We start from the raw sequence: 7500 nt of genomic DNA, 5'->3' as shown, positions 1-7500 counted from the left end.
CTAAACCACTGTAAGACGTAATCTTTTGGAACAAAGTTGTTCATGGGCCCTACCAATACAAAAAATCCCGCTTTCGTTAATAGCGAACTTTGCATTAAATAGATAATAATATTCATTTGTAGAAAATGATTGCTCTCATTCAGCCGTTGAGACAGTTTAGGTATTTATAGCAGCATTAAAACCCCGGAGATCTTTTGGAACTTTATTTCAGGCAACGTATTTTTGAAACCCTAGCACAGATGTGCTTGCACAGATACTATAGGTGTTTGCTAATCTTCAAATCTAGATGTTTTCAAAGCAACTTTCTGAATCCATTTTAATTTATGAGATTTCACACCTTTAAGTTTGAGTTTTTCTATGTGTTCATAAAATTCACCAGGATTATCTTTCATTTATTGAAATGCATGATCTTTCAAAATAATGAGCCGATGCGCTTTGATGGAATAGTCATTAGTATGTCTTGATATTTCTTAGAAAGATGTTTAATGCATCTAGCATCAGCCTTATGTTCAGGATAAAATTGACTTAACAATTTTTCTTTAAGAATTACTATTTGCCTCCTTTCTCCTCAAATGCGTTTTAGGTTCAATAAAACAGTACTGCGTAGCTATTCCAATCAGCTATCACAGATCGTACGCTAGATGACACTTAACTAGTACCTGGAATACATCCAATTGAAATTGACTTGACACTTAAAGTTATTGCAACATTTTCAGTTTCCGCATTTTTTTTAGGAGATGCACTTTAAATGGCATACAGCGTGATAAAAAAAAAATTTTCGTGTGACAAATTAGTAGAATATGACGTGCACCATCATTCTAATCTAATTTTAAACTATGATTGTTATAATACCAAATAACTAAATTAGAAAACTTACTTAAAAGTAATTAGGATACGCATGGTTGTTTGTCGAGCATATTGGAAGCACCATCACTAGCAAAGAAAATCCATTTGCGTGTCAAAAAGTATCTATGTAAAACATTTAAAAACGAACTTGCGATAGAAGATTTTGTGCTCAATTCAATGAGGTCAAAAAAGAAATTACTAACAACATTTGATTTTGGGACTTTTACTCGCACACAGATTAATGGAGAAGATCTTTTGCTTATTGTGGTAGATTTATCAATCATTTCACCTACATTCTGATCGTTCTCCAATATGTAGTTTATTAGCTTTTAAAGCATTTCATTTGAAATGTAAAGGGTTATATTTGCACATGCATGACCTGATTCATCTGCATTTGCAAACTAAGCATCTCTATGATTTTTTTAAACTTAGAAATTATTTGGCAAGCTTTTATATGCACTGTTGTTAACTTATGGGACGAAAGCTTCTTCCTTAAGGTTCGCTGTTTCTTTTCTTTTGTTGACCGTACTCTCTAACATTGCCAATTGTCCATTCACTCACCAATTTTAATCCCAAAGTCTTTTTTGAGCCTAGATAATTTACAAACTTACAAACAGAACAACCTAGGCCAGTGTTGGAAATAGTCAATCATTCAAGTGTCTTTAATTTTTCCATCCATTGCATTTCTGACCAGTATTCTGAAAAAACTGTTTCGTCATTTGGCTCATAACTCACAAAATTGCTTTTTTCTTTGTTAACTTCTTTTCCCATTATTTGAAATGGTTTTTTAATTAGTTTGCTTTTGATTGCAGTTGCTGACCACTTAACCATCTTTTGGTAATTGGTAATTAGTATTTTGTTAAATATTTCTTTAAAAATCAAAACGAAAGTTCATAAAACCAGAACCTAAATCTTACATTTATTTATGCAGAAAATGCAGACAAGTTATTCAAAAACAGTTACACTTAACCAGCCATAAATTTACAGAACTTGCTATAAAACAGAGACAAGTAAATGGTGGAAAAAGAAAAGCCGGTATGACCAAATCACTAGAATAAAAGGGAAACCCATTAAAACTGGTATAAAGTAAAATGGGATCAGATGAAACTGTTAAGAATGTTAATTAATTTTTTTTAAGGGAAAAATGTTTTTAATTTTTTTTTTTTTTTTAAATTGTAGAGAAATTTGAGCTGTATTTAAATATATACAAATCAAGTGAAAAAAGTTTTTAGTTTTTAAAGAAACTTTATTTAACTGAAAAAAAAAATTATTTCATTCTCCCCTCACATTCAGGTTGAATGAAATGTCATTACGTTTCGCAGGTTAAAGGACGGGGGTAATAAACTTTTTAAAAACCAATTATTAAAAATCAACTATTTTCAACCAATTATTAACCATTTTGCCAAATTTAAATATACGTCGAATATATTTTTCATATATTTATATATATTATATATATTATATATATTGTATATATTTATATATTTTTAACAAACTATGCCCTTGCTGAGAGCTATTAAAGCGCCTTTTTTTTGTTAATCCTTCAAAGATTTAATAAAAAATAAATCACAAGCTATTCTAAAAGCATACTCTAAATTATCCTTTACCTTTGTCATATTATTTCTGATAGTTTAATTCACTAAATTTTGGCGCAACCTTTAATTAACCCCCCGAAACTTTACGACATTTCATTAAGATCAGAGAAAAGCCGCACGAACATATTTGTTCCGGAAGTTGATAAATTGCGTTAGCACAAAAACCAGTTTTCTCGTCTGACTTCCCAAAGTTCACGGGAAAAAAAGGTCAGACGAATTATCGTCTAAACAACACTTAACTAAAAAAAAAAAAAGCAATCAATAATAGCAATTTAAAAAACGACCAAATTAAAAAATATATATATTCTTGTGATGATGTTGATTCGTAGAGAGGTAGTAGTGTTTGAGCTGAGTTGTCACTTGTGCGGCTCTTTTTGGTTAAATAGAATTCAGCGCCTTTTACATATCGCTTTGGTATGCATTTTTAACAAAGCCGAACCTTGCATTTTGAATTTTCACACTAAAACCATTCCATATTTTGACTTGTTGAAGCTTGCCTAAAACTTTACGGCACATTTTACACTGACTTGGTTTGTAGCTGAAAATGTTGTCGGAGTCGCTGTTGTGCTTGCTTTATTTGCTGCTCGTCATTAAAGCTAAGCTTGCGTTGTTTTTTAGCTTCCTTTGCTGCTTTTTTGCTCTTAGCATCTTTCAATCTCTCGAATATTTTAGATTTATTGAGACACTCCCCTTCGAACCTTGGTAGGTCTACATTTTTTTGTTTATTTGTGTCAACGTGTTGAATGCGAAACATTCGTCTGGACCACTTAAGAACCAATCTCTGTACAGACGTTTTTTTGATTAATACATAGAAAATAATGAACACATGAAAAGATTACATCTGTCAGTATGTAGCTTACAAACAAAAGTTTTCACTTTTCAATGCAACTTGTTGAAACAATTAAATATATAGGAAATAATAAACACATGAACAAATTATATCTGACTGTAGCTTATAAACAAATGTTTGTACTTTCAATATGCAACTTATTCATTCATCATTTTCTGAGCCTGATAAAGGCCGCTCTTCCTCAGCATTTTGCGTTGCATGAAGGTTTGTAAAGAATGTGTGCCTTACAGGAGGTATGAAAGGAAGCAAATATAACATATCCTTTTTTTTGTTGATGTGGGTAAATCTTGGAGCAGTATACAAGTTCTGAAGCCAAATCTTATTAAAATCATTTGTAGGTCTACCACACCTTGGCTTTTTATCAATGTTGATTTTACAAAACTCCATCTCTTCATTTAGGCTTTCTTTATATAAAATCTGCTGAGGATTTTCTTTAGTGTATCGTAACCATTGTATTTTAAGCCAGTTGACAGGTTGTTTCAGGTTGTTTGTAATCCTATTTGTAATATTTTTCAATAAACTTTCCACAGAAAATAACTCTGACTGGGACATAACTTTCAAGTGAAAAGGCTGTTTCTTCTTAAACTTTATTATACCTTCATACCAGTCATCTGGATCATAAAAAGGTCTTGAATTGTTGTATGCTTCTATCACGCTGAAATCTGCACCATTTGGCAGAAAAGAATGTCCACTCACCATGAACTTGTAATCTATAACTTTGATGTTGTGGTGATCCTGTTGTAAAAAGTGCATGAAAGCCATAGCTGTTTTGATGCTCCTGTTTTGTCCACCACAACAGTCACTGAACATTACAATGTGTTGGGCTTCAGCAGGAACAACTTGCTTTATATGGTACAGCACACAAGATGTTATATCTTCTGTGCCCCGGGATCCTATGATTTTATCCCAAGCATACATAAAACCAGAGCCAGAAATTTTTAATGACAACCGAGATTATAAACATACATGTTTCGCTTGTAGTATGCAATGGACACAGATAATTTAGGAAAAGGTAATGCTTTTTGTAGATCAAAAGATAGTCCATAGACAATTGAGTTTTCTTTGCATTTTTCCCGAAGATCTTTTAAAGCATTCCTTGCAGCTTCAGTCTTTCTTAAATAAACTTCATGTTCAATTTCAATCTTTTTTTTTTTCTATCAAATTTTATCTTATTCAAATCACATTTTTTACAGGTGTCTTTGTGTGGATGTTTAAAGTGCAGGTTGAACTGTGTGTTAAATATTTTACGATACATAGACTCAGTCACTGGGTTATCTATGGCATTAACTTTACAGTGTTCCAAGTATAAATAAAACTTTACCCTTACGTTTAGTTCTGGTGAAAGGTATTTTCTTTCGAGGTTGTGTTGTCGTGTGTTGTGAGATTGTACACTTGGAAAACTTGAGATATGGTCACATACAAGTTTCTCTGCATCTTCCCTAGCTTTATTAGCTGGAGTATGTCGTCCTCTCTTATCGCTTCCAGGTTCAATTCCCTGTACTTCCTTCTCTAGCAACCGCTATAAACGACCATTTGATACTTCAAAAGTTTTCAAAAAAAATTGCTTGCAAACTTTCTGTGTTATTGCTTCATCATGTTCTTTAAACATTAAAAAGTACTTTACTGATTGTTTTCTTTGCCATACACCCTTTCGTGGACGATATGCGGAGGGCTTACTCTGGTGAAAAAGACCATGAAGGAAGGCATTCTGTAGGAGCCTGTCTTCTAAAAATTTTCAAATAGTTTCTTCCTTATTCTTCTTTAATTTTCTCATTGCATTTCATTTTGCAATTGCAAGGGATGTTTTCAAATACTTTTTCTTTAACTGTCTTACCTTTTATGTTGTTGTACTACTCACCTGAGTTTCTTAGCCTTTTGTTTTTTACTCTACAAAATTCTCCCTTGATTCTTTTACAAGATACTTTTCTGGTCTTTTTTTCTTTGTTGAGTCAGAAGTTGAAGTTAGAAGTTGAGTGTCACCTGCACCAGCTGTTGAAGTTGAAGGTCCGCCTCCATCTGAGTGTCTCCATCTGTTGTGATCATCATCCTCTGGTCTTTTTGAAAACAAAAAACAAATTGTTGTACTGACAACTTAAATTTAACCCATTAGACGTATTATGCCTACTATTATTGTATATTGCATAGTGTAATGGTGCCATCGACTCAATACATAAAGCTTAAAAAGTTATACTGGTGTTATGTCTAGTATAAAGTTTCATAAATTTCCCTCAAGTTTAAATAATTTAACAGAAGTTACTTCCAGTTACAACTGGCGTATCAACTGATAAGAGCTAAGCTAGTATAATATTTCAAATGAATAGTGTTTCAAAAGATCTAGCAAGTAAACCAGTAAGTTATTAACAACAAAATCAATATAACTGAATGTAACATGCATTCACAGTATTCCCACTCTTAGGCCTGTAGTTTAGTATGTAATCCTTAATCTGTTCTTATCATGACTGTTTTAAGCTGAAATGAGCTAAGTGAAATAAGAAAAACAAATTTAAGTTTTGATTAATACAAGTTTCTAGTCTATGTTTATAAAAAACAATTATTATCCAAAACATAACCTCAAAAAGTAAACTTACCTTCTTTTAAATCTGAAGAAACATATTCAGATCCTGAGTTTTCCAGTATGGATAGCTCACAAGATGATTCATCATCACTTGAATTCATTTTTAAAAAAGAAAACTCAATATCCTGTAGCTTATGCAAAAATCATAACATCATACTATATTCCAGAACCGTATCAATCTTGTTTACAGCCAGATTAGGAAATGGCAAAGTGGTGTAAGTCAAGTTGCTGGCTGCAATAGTGGTATAAGTCTGACTAATATCAGGAGGAGCATAACAAAAAACAGTTCCAGCATCATTATCGATATCATTAGACTTACACCACTCTGCTATGTAATACAGCTATTCACGAAAGTTTAAACGATTGCAGAATTTTTATCAAGTATGTTTGGTTATTGTTTAATAAAAAAAACTGTAAAATAATATCGAATCAATTTTTTTTATTTAATAAAGAAAAAATAATTAGCTTTAAAATAAATATGAACATATTACAAAAACTTTAATATTTAGTTAGAAAAAAACAATTACAAAATATCATATAGGAAAAATAAGTAGCACAAAAGTTTAAACGAATTGCAACATTTGAACAAAAAATGAAAGAAAAAAAAAGCAGAATTAATATTTAAAGTGTCCTCCTTGTTTTTATAGCAAAGATAAACTCGTTTATGCATTGATTCAACTAATTTCATGCACATCACGCGAGGTACTTTTAGCCAGTACTCATTCAAAAGTTGCTTCAAATGCTGAGTTGATTGAATTTCATGATATGTCAGTTGATTGTCGATCCAAGACCAAATATTTTCAATTGGGTTGAGATCTGGTGATCTAGTGCACCAGGGCATCATATTGAACTTTTTTTTCAAAAAATATTTTTTGATTTTGTGAGCTGTGTCAGCTGAAACCCCGTCTTGTTGAAAGATAAATTGCTTGCTTCTGCCATACAAGTGTCTGATAGATGGAACTAAATACGTTTCCAATGTGTTCTTGTAAATGTATTGATTAATTCAGCCTTCGTACAGCTCACAGAAGCCTATACCTTTGTGAGAAAAACATCACCAGATGCCAACCAAACCTCCACTGCCTTGTCGACGATGTTACAAAAACCTGTCTGAATATTTCTCAGTTGCAAATCTTTTGACATAGATTCTTCCGTTGCGGTTTACTACTTGAAAATTAGCTATATCACTCCAAATAACTTTTGCCCACTGTTCTACAGACCAGTTCAGCCTTTCGTTGGGCCACACTCGTCGTTAACGTTTATCCGTAATTGAAAGAATAGGTTCTCTAGCAGCTATGTACGTTCCAATACCTTTGTCCAACTATGTTCGTCTCACGAGCTCTCTGCTAACTTTTTGATTATTTTTTGAGTCGTTGAAGATTTGTTTTAGCTTTTTGTAGCTAAGTCTGGGGTTTTCTCTGCTCATTCTGAATATACCATTTTTGTCACGGTTGCTGAGTTTGGATGGTCTCCCAGTACGCGGCATGTCGGAGACGTCCTTGGTAAGTTTCCAGGTTTTGATGGTTTTTCTAACGCAATATTCAGAAATGTTAAGTATTTTGCCTATTTGAACGTTTGTGTGATTTTTTGTCCGCGCCATACCAATAACTTGCCATTTGATGTCACTAGAAACTGAT

This window comes from Hydra viridissima, unplaced genomic scaffold (assembly GCF_058129835.1).
Source record: "Hydra viridissima isolate aposymbiotic clone 2 unplaced genomic scaffold, HvirCarnegie_v1 scaffold_3, whole genome shotgun sequence".
NCBI lineage: Eukaryota > Metazoa > Cnidaria > Hydrozoa > Anthoathecata > Hydridae > Hydra > Hydra viridissima.
Note: the sequence above shows the minus strand (reverse complement) of the source record.